The sequence below is a fragment of the Gadus morhua genome, chromosome 1, assembly GCF_902167405.1.
Source record: "Gadus morhua chromosome 1, gadMor3.0, whole genome shotgun sequence".
Lineage (NCBI taxonomy): Eukaryota > Metazoa > Chordata > Actinopteri > Gadiformes > Gadidae > Gadus > Gadus morhua.
The window spans coordinates 291,791-306,504 of NC_044048.1; the positions used below are offsets into that span (position 1 = coordinate 291,791).

Here is a 14,714-nt window from a genome sequence, read left to right on the forward strand (position 1 = left end):
ATAATAAATGCCTGGGCCATAGAGTGGACCCAGAGGGATGCCTGGGCCGTGAACGGAACCCAGAGGGAATAATAAATGCCTGGGCCATAGAGTGGACCCAGAGGGATGCCTGGGCCGTGAACGGAACCCAGAGGGAAAGAGAGAAAAAAAAACTAGGCTCGTTGCATGGTGGAAAAGTACCCTCGAGACCCTAGGGCCTATAAGAATCGGTCATAGTGATACAAGACTACCGATGGCCGAGTATTGGATGTGTATTAAATAATTGTATGTGGTAAGAAGGTTAGAGTCCTTTATCAGGGTTAAAGTCCCTTTGCAGAGGAAACAGTGTGTGTATGCGCGAGTGAAAGAGAGACAGTGTGTGTATGCGCGAGTGAACGAGAGACAGTGTGTGTATGAGAGAGAGAGAGAAAGAAAGAGAGCGAGCGTATTTTTGGGCCGGCTAAATATGGAAATAAATCAATCAATGATAACCCGGCTATGTGTGCAACGCTTGCTTGCTTTGCTATACTCAACGCTATTTTGCCGTGTCTGATCATTGTGGGTGCGGGACACAGAATGAGAAGTCTGTCGATATGTTTCTGTGTGCGTCTGCGAGAAAGAGGGAATCTGTGAGTGAATCAGTGGGTGTGTATGCGTGGTCCGCTCTATCTTTGCCCGTTAAAACGGGTAAAAGTAAGAATAGATAGATTGATAATAATGAATAATGTCTCTCTGACGTATTACGTTGCTCTATGGCGTAACCTGCGGAAATAGATAAATTGACAATGATAAATAACCTTTTTTTTTACTGTGTCGCTTTAATTTACTTTTTGAACCGTTAAAACTAGACCTAGACAAGTTGACAAGGATAAATGATATCTCTTTTACTGTGTTTCTTTGAATTACTGCCGGACCTGTCGCATAGATAAACTACGATACTAAACAACATCTCTTTGCCGCGTTGGTTGACGGTTTAGTCTGTTGAAGCAGATTAATCAATAAAGATAGATAACGATTATTGGCTATGAAGAATATCTGGATGTATTGAATAACGTCTTTAGGCCCTGTTGTTGTTTTTTGCTTCCCCCCCCCCTGTTTTTTCCTCCTTTTTTCTCGTTCTCTTCCTCCAAGAGTGACAAGAGTTACCCCCTAGTCTCTCATCCGCTCTCGCGTGTTAGACAGGCCACACAGAGTTATAGCATCACGGCCGCCATTTTTTGAGTTCTCTCACTCAGTCCCAAGCCACACCTCCCCCTCCGCCAAAGTTGGGCCACTCCAACACTACCCTTCCCCAACTACACCGCCCCCTGCTGGACAACTCCAACCTTACCCTTCCCCAACTACAGCGCCCCCCACTGGACAACTCCAACTCTACCCTTCCCCAACTACACCGCCCCCTGCTGGACCACTCCAACCTTACCCTTCCCCAACTACAGCGCCCCCTGCTGGACCACTCCAACCTTACCCTTCCCCAACTACAGCGCCCCCTGCTGGACCACTCCAACCTTACCCTTCCCCAACGAGACTGCCCCCTACTGGACAACTCCAACCTTACCCTTCCCCAACTAGACTGCCCCCTGCTGGACAACTCCAACCTTACCCTTCCCCAACTACACCGCCCCCTGCTGGACAACAACAACCCTGCCCTTCCCCAACTACACCGCCCCCTACCGGACAGCATCAATACCAATCCAACCCCGACTCTCGATCACCCCCTGCTAGAAGAATTATCCCAGTTACTAAAAAAGTTAAGAAGACAAACCTCCCCGCACCCGGCCTTCAGTGCACGGGCGTCCACAACCCCGACCACCCCCATTTGTCGACCTACACCATTAAGGCAGTACAGAGAGACACACTAACACACAGTACAGAGAAAGGAAATAGAGAGTTTTCAGGCTTTGATAAATTTGTAGTTCCCCGTCTGCCATGTTTGAAGTTCTTTGTAGTCTCTGTCCATAGGTTTCACCTGAACAACCCCTCTGCTGGCCGAGAAAAGGAACTACCACTGGTTTCTCCCACACCCAGCCCCCGGAGCACGCTCGCTTCAAGGCGTTATGGCCGCACCCAAAGTGGGAGGGAGACACGCAGGGAGAGAGAGCGTGTTCTCCTGAAGGAGGGAGAGGGTCACAGGGAGACACGCAGTGGATATTCACATTATGGCTAATTTGTTTTTCTTTAATTTTAGTTTTTATTTTGTTTTTTGTCTTCCTAGGACCACAGTAATGATAATCTAATGCAATTGGACAAAAGAAGGTGTTGCTATTAACTAAGTGATTATTATTATTTTCACACAGGAAAGAATAATTGAATAAATATGGATATGATAAAGATGAGGATAATAATTAAAAATATATACATAAAGTAAAAACGTAATCTTGATAAACTGTACAATTAGGACTACACCAATTAAAATATAGGGTAAATCTCTTTGGTCAAGGATGACGGGGATTAGCGCTACATCTGCTGGGAAGGGATCCTACATGCTATGTTGTCAATTTGGATTCGGAAGTAGTGGGTTTACCTTTCAAATGCCACTACTGCTGCTGCAACACTTTAATAATTTTAACTCTGATAAATGACTTTTTGTTTTATTGTTTCCCTGAGGTGTATCTTTTACGCACACACACGCTGCATAGGGCAGAAGCGGCTGAAGACTCTGTCTCCATCCCTCCACCTTGCGATCTATACCACCATATAGGTGGGGATTGATCGTATCCCAGGTACGGCATCCTGCAGCGAGCCAGTATGGAAGGCTGGTTAGCCAACGACGGGTAAGATCCCACCTTGACACCCGGGACGACCTAAGGCAGGCACAGTCACGATTACTTGGCAGAGTCGCTGTGGGCACTGGCTCACTTGATCATGAAGTGACGAGCTGCAACAATCATGGGAAGTGCCGGGTGAGTCTACAGTCTTATGCTGTATCTTCCTCGTGATGAGGTGTGTGCGTTTGAGATGTGTATGGTTCTGTGCGTTATTGCTTGACCTTGGCTCCCAGGCACTAGTATATGCATGTGTATCTTCTTGTGTTCCTCCTCACGGGGGAGAGCTTCAGAGTATCTCCTGTTGTGGCCCTCCCGTTCTTGAGGATGACTGGTGCATTGTCTGAGTGTCTACCATCTGCCTGGAGGAGAAATGGGGCCCTGGCTCCGGCCTTGACCTGACTATATTCTCATGTGTGTGCTATGTGTTAAAAGTTGACTATATTGTAAGGTGACTGCCATGTGATGTGCTCATCAGGCTAGGGTAGGAGTTAGCTATATTTATAATGTACATGTGATGTACTCAGCAGGTTATTTTGCCCAACACTTTGGTCGCTCAAGTCGCTCATGACGTACAATTCAATTATGCAGACGCATTTAAAGGAGCCGTATGCTTTTAGTAGGCCCTACAGACAGCCATATCAAAGAGTGAACTCTCCCATACACCTTGGCCATATTGCCGAGACGGTTTTGATTGTTGGATAAAGTGCTTCGACAACAAGTAGGACAGTGATTCCCCCCAATATAAAAAAAATCCTAAAATGTAGGCTAATTACAACCGAGAACAAAAAACCCTGCGTGCTGTAGTAGGCTAGTTAAAATATGTTTCACTGATCTGCATCTGCAAATCATGATCTGCACTCATTCGTCACACTCAAAACAAATAGACATTGGCGCACATGGCTAATTTGCAATACCTGCACAGGACTGGTTGGCTCCGCAAGGCAAATAATGGAACATATCTATCTATCTAGGCCTATCTGTCTATCTATCTATCAACGCGTGTCTAGTTTTAATGTGATGTATTGTGTGTATGTCCAGTCAGACTTGTTCTGTGTGGTCTTGTAGGCTACTGTCCTGTGTGGGTCGAACCACCTAAATGGATTCCCGACGATTTGTGTCGTTTGGTATTAATAAAGACTTGACTAGGCTATCTATCTATCTAGACTATTTAATTAACAATTATTCACCTCAGGCTCCGTGAATAGTGGGGAATAGAGGGATAAAAGACAAGAGATATATCCCTTGTCATTTATCCCTCGTCTTGTCGATTAGTTTGTTTATGTGACGATTTCAAAAACCTTTTGGTTTTGTTTAAAGCATGCTACACGCGATTGGTTGGTTAGATTGGTGGCATGGAGAGCAAATGAAAATGATTCCCGCTTAAATACGAACGTTCTAGATGTATAAATACTCCCGCTTGTCATCACTTGGTATCCAAACCACTATGGCGTTTCGATCTCTGAACGGAAAAAGGGTTGGTTCGTACAACACCGGGTGCCCAGTTACAGCCGTGATTAATACATCAGCCGACATTTTGTTCAGTGAGTGAATAAAGGTAGGTAGGGACCAAAGTGCCTGCCGGTGTTCCCTGGGATCCACGCAAGCGAAGAGCGTCTACATTCCGATTGGCTGTCAGTGTTTGGCCGCTGAAGCGCGTCATAGTCATTTGCATAAAGTTAAAAAGTTGTCAACTTTTTTTTGACGCTCTGGTCGCTCAACTTTGGCCGCTGGTAGCGTTGGTCGCTTTGGTCGCTCTTGCCCATAGAAAGTGAATGACTTCCGGTGATTTGGTCGCTCAATTCGCTTCTGGTGTGGACGTACAGTTAGGCGTTTCAGGCATCTTGCCTATCGCAGCTTTGTAAGCTGGTGTTGGGGATATTTAGGACATAGTTGTCGGGTCATCATCCCGTCATGTGTGGTGCTGCGGATATTGCAGCAGTTCCCATCTGGTGACTTCGTAGGCTTCAGACCACCTCTTGATTGAAGCGGGAGACGTGACGGGCAACCAGCTCAGCCTTGGGAGTGTGTGTATATTCCGCTGAAAGGTCTGGAGCAGGGATGGGCAACTTTCATGATAAAGAGGGCCACATTTTTCATCATAACCATCAAAGGGCCACATGACTGCACACTTCAACTAAACGTGAGCTGAGAGAAGCTACACTATTTTGTATTTGGTAGATATGATTTCCTGTATTCTGGTGCATTTTGAGGATGGCCACTAACTAAAAAATCGTCCAGAAACATAACTTATGTACGGTATTTTAATTGAACCAACATACATTCATTTCATGTTTTCCATGCTCAAACAGCCACATGAATGGGTAGTATTTTTATCAGTGCAAAGGGCTCACATACATCATCATTCAATGATGTCACAAAACTGAAAAACTGGCCAAACATTGAGTGCAACAACTCAATGAACTCAAACCCAACAAGCATGATATTCTTTACAGTTGTAGTAGTTGTAGTGGCGACTTAAGTGGATATCTTTAATGACTGATATCGTTTCTAAGCAAACTAGACGCATGGGTTTGCCTTTGAATTCTATGAAGTCTTCTCATCTTTCTTGACCGAGTTTTCTGTAACTTGATCAATTTTTTTTTATTTATTTTTTTTTGGATTTATTTTAATTATGTGCGAGCGTAAAAACTGAGTGAGGATGCGGGCCGTATGCGGCCCGCGGGCCGCCAGTTGCCCATTCCTGGTCTGGAAGGATGGGGATAGTCTTCATTTCTATGGCGACACATTAGTGCCATAATTCACTAATGTGATAAAAGATGCATTCGGGCGTATTATATTATTCCACACGCGTAGATATTAACTGCGAGCGCGCAAATGATCTCTGCGCGCATGCAAATGACCTCTGTGCGCGCAAAACAGCCTCTCGCGCGCGCAAATTACCTCAGCGCGCGCAAAACAGCCTCTCGCGCGTAACAGCCTCTCGCGAAAAATGTTTTTACGCTCGCTCGAATTTAATTTTGGCACTATGGGGGAGGGAACCAAGGCAGGGCGGGCTTTCCTATGATTGGCCGTTTCTGAAGCGCGATATTTGATTGACAGCCCTCCTCAGCCTTCCTCTCATTCAATTCTGAATTGTACAGTAAATGGCTGAAACGATAGTTACGTATTGTAACTCTAGATTCTATGAGTATATAGGCACAGCCTTTTAAGGCTATTGCTATTGGGTTATCCCTAGGCGTGAGCCGTAGCACTGAAAAATGTGTAATCCCCGACCACCAACAGCGTGGGCCTCAATTACGTCCGCGTGCGGCGTGCCTCAACGACGTCCGCATTTCGCAGATATAGTAAGGCGCCGGCGGACGTTCTGCTCCCAATAAACAGCTTTTCTTCAGCTATTTAAAGGACAATGAGGCCGACACTTAAAAGGCTGCGCCTATACTCATAGAATCTGGAGTTACAATACGTAACTATCGTTTCAGCCATTTACTGAACAATTCAGAATTGAATGAGAGGAGGGCTGAGGAGGGCTGTCAATGAAATACCGCGCTTCAGAAAAGGCCAATCATAGGAAAGCCCGCCCTGCCTTGATTCCCTCCCCCATAGTGCCAAAATTAAATTTGAGCGAGCGTAAAAACATCTTTCGCGAGAGGCTGTTTTGCGCGCGCTGACGTAATTTGCGCGCGCGAGAGGCTGTTTTGCGCGCACAGAGGTAATTTGCGCGCGCGCAGAGATCATTTGCGCGCTCGCAGTTAATGTCTACGCGTGTGGAATAATATAATACGCCCGAATGCATCTTTTATCACATTAGTGAATTATGGCACTAATGTGTCGCCATACATTTCCTCTTCAAATGATGTTGGGTCCTCAAAAACCTCCATGAGCAGCCTCATGAGGTCATGTACATAGTCTGGAAGATATAGCATGAACATACTAATGAATGTAGCCATAACAATCTGTAAACTGATGCGCGTGTGTGTGTTTAAAGATTATATTTTACAAACTTACTGAATGTTGGATCTGTTTTCACGGCCTTCACAACACCTTCCCCACTCTTCGCCTGCCCTGCAGAAGTCGTAGCTTGCTCCTGCGATGCATTTTCATTGAGGTGCATTGATGCTAGATACAACTTATGGTAAAAAAAAAGCACTGCCATTAAACAACACAGAGTATGCCTGACAATCATTCCAATCAATGGCTTTCACAATTACGAGATGGTGTAAATTATTACCTGCACAACATTCCCATGAAGGGAAAAAACACATTCTTTGGAGCAAAAAAAAAAAAAAAGGGTGAATCTTCAAATAGATTACTGGACTGCAGATTCTAGGTAAACTAAAAAAAAACACATCCGAATACACAGGAAAAAGATGCTCACAAAGTTTCGTATGGATTGCATACTAAGTCACTAAAAACTCTTAGTGGCTACATACCTTTGCTTCTTACGTGTGCCTTTAGCGATCCCATGGACAACTGTGTGCGCCTGAAGTCGACTTCAACCGTGCACTTTGTATTCCCACAGAATGCATTCCCACCGGCGAGTTTGTTTAGGTTCCCGTCGATATAATCTGAGGCGTGTCAGTCTGGCATCCGACGTGTTGAAAGGGGCGATTATGGGCACTGCAGTCCTGCTAAAATGATCACACATAAATCACGACGAAAAATGATTTTACACAGTACAAGCTAACAACATCTGAAACAGGAACTGTGACCATTTAACCCACCTTATAGTAACACCTCACATAAGGCTAAGGCTAGCTCTCATTTTACAGACAGTTTAGAATTGTAATTTGAGATCCCGCAAAAGGTTTGTGGAAGATTAACCAGCCTCGCAAAAAGACTAGCAGCTAGCTACAGAATGAATTATTTTATGGTAGGGTTAATTACCCCAACTTATATTACACACAACACAGCCACTTTTGTTATTATCAGTATAGGTTTACTTACATGTTGAGAGACATCTTCACGCAGGTTGTTGAACCAGCCATCTGTGAAGTGGAGGCGACACAGAAAAAGGCTCGGTAAAGTCGGTGGAATAGGGTTAAAAATGAAATCTAGCCAACGGCTACGTGAAGGCTCTGCCTTTGGCAAACCATACAAGGGAGAGGTCCCTTCACAACCAAGAAAACACCTTCTAGCCATTATTATATATATATAATATATAAATAGTATTATGTCTTTCTGTCCATCTACTTCTCTACTTACGCCTCGTTTCCACATACTTTTTTTTTTCGTATCCGTGCTTCCGTAAATTAACGGAAGGAGTCGCTAGTGTTTTACGTACGGACATGAACTTATTTACGGACAAAAGATGGAGGAGCGTATGATAATGGCCGTTTTTAGGAGACCGGTACTTTGGAACATGAGGATCGACATATACAGAGATAAAAACAAAACCAACCAGGCTTGGAAAGAGATCGGCGAGGAGTTTGGCCTGCCAGGTACTTACATGTTTTGTGAAAAACATAAAAACTTTCATACGGTATCTCCGTAAAACGACGGCGAAAGTTACATTTTTTGAACGTATATTACGGTCATACCGGTCATACCGAAATTTTACGGAGGGGAGGAGTCTCGGAGGAAAATCGGACAATACGGAGAATCACATAGGAATGAATGGACTTTCGGTCGGAGACGGTTGGATCGCATACGAGAATGTACATATGTGGAAACGAGGCGTCAAACTCTTGTTTTACGATCCATTCCCCGACCCCAGCGTGTCCAGGAACGCAGCAAAAGGTCATTGATGACGCTCTCCCATTGACTCCCAGCAAAAGTACATGTTTACGTCACCATGTACCGGAAGTAAAAGAAAGCCGCGGAGAAAATCCCAACGAGCCGTTTCTAGGTAGCTCGGTAACAGTGATTTGCGGTAGTCATTTACTCCCCCTTGCGGGAATTTTATGGTATTGTAACTTTGCCAACCATTTATATACCCCACAACATATGTAAAGCGCCATAGGAGAAGGAAAAAACGGAAAAGCATAATAGGACCCCTTTAAAGTGCGTATTGGAAGTTAGATACTACAGTGAAGAATCATAGGAAAAAAATTCGAATACACGATTTTTTAGTTTTTATTAATACATCTACACTACAAGTGGCATCTTGAGCCGTTTTTGTGATACAATTTTACTTCCGCATCTCAAACGCTCGTTTTCAAGCGTGACGTAGGAACTGGTAGACGGACGTTCTAATCATCATAGACTACATAGGCAACATAACAATGGATAACAGTTTCGGACCACTTCCGTACAATTTTGAGCCAGCTAGCCGTGAGGGAGAACAGCAACCACCTAATAGGGGGAGACACCATGGCAATAGGAGGGAGATAGAGTTGTGGTGTCAGGAGAATCAGTGGAGAATTGGGCAGGTGTCTTGGTGAGCAACTGGCATTAGCTTGAATTAATATTAGCTAATGACAGCAAATGATGGCCACGTTTCAATATTTAACAGGCATAACTTTACTAGTACTTGATTATATATGAATCTACAGGATGTATAACTCCACACTATCTCTTACATAACTACTACTGGAGGGATGGAGGGAGGGCGGACGGACGGGTGGGCGAGCAAGAGAGTGCGCGATCAAACTGAAAGAAACGAGCGAAGTTAACCTCACATTTCATTTTGATAGGTGCTTGTGTGGGAAATGCCAGCCAATGAGCTCAGCTGAGGAGAGCATGTGTTGCAGGGAGGTGGATCCCTTCTGGGCTCTAGTGGAGACGCTAAACCCCAGACCAGACGTAACATGCCTGACTCTGCATCCAGGCTTTGAGGGATGCTGTCTGAACCCCTTTGTGCTCCAGGTAGCATACTTGGCCTTCAAACAGGAGCATGGCCCTCTGCAGGCCAGCACACACGAGTATGTTCAGTTGTCCACATTCCAAAATAACTATAAAAAGATCCTAGTTTACCAAGTAAATAGAGCTCAAGTCACAGATTCTGGGGTTTTGAAACCTGCTGAACCCCAGAATTTGTGACTTGTTTATTATGTTGAATGGACTTTACCAATTTTATATAACTGAAAACATTAAACATTTAAATACATTAATTGGTAGCAATATCAGAACTCAATTGATTTTTTTTCTAGTGTAATTTACCTTACTAATACCATTTACAATATCACCCTTTTTGATGACCAAGTTTAACTGTCGATATTGTTTCCCTATCCTAAAGGCAGTATCGTTACACCGCATACAGGCAGGTTGTCCGCTGGGCCTATGGAATTCTTGGCAGGCACATCAGGAAGCCCTTACCTGCATGCATTGTGTCTGCCATCAGACGGCAGTCTCCAGAGGAATATGGGGTTTATAAAGGTTTTGGGTGGCCTCATTTAAATGACAGTCAATAAAAATAATGTCTTATTTTATAGAAACTTTTAATGATTCTTTTCTTTTAATATTTAGTTCTTGCAGTTTAAAAACAAAAGGAACATACTGCAATACAAATTGAAACGTAAAATTAACCACAGCAACAAAACTAAGATACAGGATCAAAACTTCATAAAATATTCCTGTGTAGCATACATAAACTGTAGACTAGAACATAAACTTATTTCAACCAAAGCGTGGGTGTCAAGCAGGACCAGGTGGTAACCGCAGCCAAACCTCCAGAAAAAACCTAGGGAAAGAATAGTTTTGTTATTAACTTCATTAATAATAAAATGCAGATAATAAGAATGGGGGAAATAATTTAAGAATCCAGAAGTTCAAGTAAAGAGGGATCTTTCCCTGAATGGATCCATGTGCCAATAGATGTGTCTTTCTCTTGGTTGCAAATGCAGATACCACATAACTCCATGGTCCCACATCTATCTCTGAGATTAAATGTGGCTTTACAATATAGTGTACGAAATACCTAATAGTGTTTAACACTAATTTCCTGTGTTAAAACGTGTGTCGTGCAAGATACAAGCCAACAGCTTCATCCTTGCTGATCATCTGGAAGGATGTGGAAAGGGGGGCAGGTGCAGAGGAGGACAAGTCAGCTGAGCTCTCTTGTAGACTCCTTGGTGACCTAGAGTAGGCCTCAATCAGAGACTCCATAAGGGCAGATGCATAAGCTGAAGAAAGAAAACAAATGTTTAGATCCCATTCAGGGACTTAATAAAAGTAAGTTATAAAGTAATAAAAAACTAAAACAGCTTACCGTACGATGGCTTCTCCTTGACGGGGCGGACGACCCAGCCTCCTTTGCGGAACCTTGGGTAACGAACTCCATATTGAACCTCGCCGTCATGTGTTCGTGCAACCTCTCGACTTCCATTGTGGTTGTAATGCAGGGCTGCCAAGAGAAGCCTGTAGAAAAAGCAATTCACAAGCTGCTCTTATATCCAAGTACCAATTTAAAATGAATGCAGTTGCAGCCTCACTGTACCATACTCATTTCAATATCACTCTATTTACCTGCTGTACATCCCAAGGAAGGAGAAGCCAGTGTGCTTAGGTGCAAAGTGGAGGATAAGCGAGTGAAAGGCCTCCAGGGAAAAGGTCTGATGCTGTGGGGACAACTGCCGAACATCCTTCAACAATGCTGTTCTTGTAGTGACACTCTCCAACTTAATAGCTACAGTTGATCCTGCATAAACAACAACATAATGCCCTGTTTACACCTACCCGATAGTGGGCCCCGATGGTGCCCGATGGCTAAATCAGCAGCTATCGTTATAACATCGGCAAATAGCGTGGTTGCATCGGGAAACACCGTTACTCTTCCCGGGAACATCGTTAGACAACGGGAAGAAACGGGAAGAAATGCTCAATGATCGGGCAACAACGGGCAACATCGGCAAAGAACGAACATGTTTGTTAATTTTGGGTCAATCGGGGTAGAATCGGTTACCAGGTGTTGCTATGGGCTAATCGGCTATAATCGGGAATAGAACGGGAGTGTAACGTAAGACATCGCAAATCGTTCGGGAATTTTCCTGGGCACATCGGCTATATTCGTTAATCTTCCGCGCTTTATCGTGTTTTATCGTCTTTATATCGGCAACCTCAACACACGAAAGACCCTCGAGAACCCTAGACAAATAACGATTGTGAGTGACCAGATTGTGTTAAGGAAGACCCTCAATCTGCCACTTGTGTATAAATAGGGGGTGATGGATGGATGTCCTACTTTTATAATTACAGGGTACTTCGCCCATTTAGAACCGGCGTTCTATTATTATAAAATCGCTATTGTAATATAAATAAATATATAAATAAATATCAGTCTAAACCAGTCTCCCCTTTGCCTTCTCCCGAAATGACGCCAAATGACGTCAAATGACGCCAAACGCACTTCGGGTGTCTTCCCTGGCATACATCGTTATGTTATCGTTATAACATCGGGTATGTGTAAATGCTACCCCGATAAATTGACCCGATCATACATTTTTAGCCCGATGTCACCCGAATCACCCCGACTTCCACATCGGTGGTCCATCGGCCATTAGCGGCCATTAGCGGGATGGTGTAAACGGGGCATAACATGTGTTCCAATGTTAATAGATGTCCATATATTCATTAGTTACATACACTGTTTAGGCATGATTATATAATTACTTCCAGTATCACACAAGTTTGAACAGTACTTTGTTTATGTGTGAGCACACTCTGGGTTATACAGCTCCGGAAAAAATTAAGAGACCACTTCAAATGTTCAGTGTCTCTTGTTTTACTCTTTATTGGCATATGTTTGAGTAGTATGAACATTTTGATTCTATAATATAAACTAATGACCACATTTATACCAAATTAACAATAAAAATATTGTAATTTAGAGCATTTTCAATAAGTAATTTAGGGATAACGATTTAAGAAAAATCCAGACTGGTGGCTTAATTTTTTTTTCTTCGCGGGGCTGTATATTGATTGTGCCGTGGAACAAACTGTGGAGTGCTGTGGAACACAAATTAACAAAGCACCAACAAGAACTTTGACCTCTAATCATATTCAGCCACACATGTAGTAGTATGTTGTACCTGGTTCCAGCCACTGCTTGTTCCTTGCTTCTCCCTCCAAAGGGAGATGTGCACAGGAGGGAAATCCAGGACTGTCATGTTCATGGATGTCCTGAACATGGTTCACCATGCTTTGCCACTTGGCCTCCATTACATTTGGATCCCCATTAGGTGTGGAAGCTGCAGTCCAGTATAGGTGGTTGACAATCGATGGCCTCCACAGCTTAAGGTCCTCACAACCCCTCTCCTTTGCAGCAGCATCTAGCGCTTTTCCTATGCCTGTTTCAGAACATAAACACAATTTTATGTTTTTATTTTAACCAAGTGTTCATCTAAACAAACCTATAAACATCAAGTTACTTACTTTTACCAACATGCCAGATGTCAAAGAAGTGACTTGTTCCTTCAGGGCACAACTCCTCCCGCACCCACTTGGCAACCTAAAGAATGAGACAACATTTCTTAAAATTAGTAAGTCTGGGGCGCCAATGGCACAGTGGGTACAAATCTGTCTAATAAAGCAAAGAAAATATCGTACAAAAATAAATAAATTAGTAAGGCTTTTTTGAGCATTTGCTCCTTACAGCGTGTCAAAATCAACAGCCCACTGTAAAATTAATGTAGGGGAACATATAATGAATACACTGATACATATGTCTTTCTTGTTTGTCTTTACCTGGCGATTTCTGTCGGTAATAAGGGCTGAAACTTGCAAGTGTTGCTCCTTGAGAAATGCTATGGTTCGCTTCAAACCCTCCAGCTCACACCAGTTGCTGCTTGGTACCTCTGAGCTCTGTAAAAAACATTAATCAGTCATATAAGAAAGTGTGCCACATCAAAAAGAGAACAACTGATTTGTGTGTCCACTAATGGTAATTTACTTGGACAAGTTGAAGATCCAAAACCCTGTTGATGCGGTCCTCAATCACGGTGTAGGTCCCATACTTGGCACAATGACCAGGAGAGTCTGACCTATGATTGTCATGAATAGCTTAATTAATTAAAACATTTAAGCCAAAAAACACTGCAATGGATACTGTTACTTAGCTACTCGGAACCACAAAAATAAACTGAAGGCGATCTCCACACGCGAAGACGGGACACATGCAAAAATTTGGCAAGGATCAGCAAACAACACACGGCACCCTCACTGGCGACCAATAGAAGCTGGCCCTATGCTGCTGGCGGTCACCGGTACGGGGCAAGCCTGAACATAAAACACAAAACGAAACAAGCCCAAAACCAACACACTACGGCACGTAACGGTAACATATAAAAGTATACAAGCGAGGTGTTATACCTGCAGTCACCTGAGAGGATTAGACCCCCCCCCCATCTCCTTCAGCTGGCTGACTATTCCAGCTTGCTCATTCTTCCACGCCTGCACAATGGTGGGAATTGTGTAAAGGCGTTGATGGCGGAAGAATGTGTTTGCAGTAAAACATTGAAGGCCAAACAGTTTTAACATCCTAAGTGTTTGTGTAGCCATACAACCAGAAAAGTGGATGGCCCCACTAAGCATCAGGTTGCAGGCTGGCATGTTTCTATGCAGCACTGGCTGGTTCTGCCAGACACGCTCGAACCCACAAGCTGCACAGACCTAAGAGATGTGTATGAAAATGACCATTAGAACTCTTAAACAGTCAAAAAAGTGAATTGATAAAGTAAAAATGACAACACAAAAAACACACAATATATACAATATAAATACAGGTTAGCACACATCTTTACTTTTATATGAGTACAATATCCTCTTACTTGCTTGATCTGAACAAATGTTCCCTGCTGCTGCTCCACGTTACCATGGGTTTCCCCACAACAGGCAGGACAAATGGTGAAGAGCCATCAGCTGGGTGAGACAGACAATGAACTTGTCTGCAACTCTGGAAAAACAAAACACTTATTATTTCTGACGGACAGAATTTTGAAAAAACAAAATCTAAAAGTTAAGGAAGTTGTCTTACCCGAAGTCCCACTGAGAACCCTGCTGTGGCTCTGACTCCTCCTCAGAAGATGACACGCTCATCTCTTCCACTTCACTCCATGACCTGTCATCTGGTTGATC

General features: G+C 43.5%; 1 long non-coding RNA gene across 1 annotated transcript; it reads right to left on the minus strand.

The window, feature by feature from the left end:
- Nucleotides 1–12,669: 12,669 nt before the first annotated feature.
- On the minus strand, nt 12,670–14,008 carry LOC115539754 (uncharacterized). The gene is made up of 4 exons (XR_003976013.1): nt 13,531–14,008; nt 13,326–13,442; nt 13,014–13,089; nt 12,670–12,928 (listed from the first exon to the last, which is right to left on the minus strand). It is a non-coding gene; the product is annotated as an uncharacterized LOC115539754 (long non-coding RNA).
- Nucleotides 14,009–14,714: the final 706 nt, after the last annotated feature.